This window comes from Hipposideros armiger, unplaced genomic scaffold (assembly GCF_001890085.2).
Source record: "Hipposideros armiger isolate ML-2016 unplaced genomic scaffold, ASM189008v1 scaffold_61, whole genome shotgun sequence".
In the NCBI taxonomy this organism is placed as follows: Eukaryota; Metazoa; Chordata; class Mammalia; order Chiroptera; family Hipposideridae; genus Hipposideros; species Hipposideros armiger.
The window spans coordinates 3,416,419-3,417,044 of NW_017731411.1; positions in this window are offsets into that span (position 1 = coordinate 3,416,419).

The following is a 626-nucleotide window of genomic DNA, read 5'->3' on the forward strand; positions in this document are numbered from 1 at the left end:
GGTCTCTCAGATCTCTCATTATGGACGCTGTCCTTTATTATCCCCATTTGTAATTTCTGGAACGCCCATTGTTCACGTTAGGCCTCCTATAATAGATGTATTTTTCAAGTCCTTTTTCCACCACAACTTCCATATCTCTGCTTTTCTGCCCCCTTTGTTCTAAGATATATCTACTTTCTGATATTCCGGATTACTAACTGGGCCATTGCTGAGAAACATTATTGTGTGTCTGGGCCAGGGCCTCAGCTTTCATTATTGTTTTTGATGATGTCTCTTCCACTAACTGCTCCTTCAATGAGGGCTACCCACTCCAGAGAGTGGAATTCCCCCTTCCTTTGAGCCTCCTCAGGGAGGGTTGCCCCTTTTGTACTATGTCTGGTCACCCTTGGTCCCTAGTGGTGGCAAAGCAGTGAGGAGTGGGACACCTGCGGTTTCTGCTGTTCTGGGCCAGGGGTGCGAACTGGCAAACACCAGCCCACTCTGCAGCCTTAGGAGGGACTGTTCATTTGCAGGCCTCTCCCAGCCTCAGGGAGTTGGAGCAGCACCCCCACCCCCAGCCATGTGGCCCCCCAGAACTCTGGGCAGTGGATGCAACACCTCCCTAGGGAATTCTTTTTTTTTTTTTT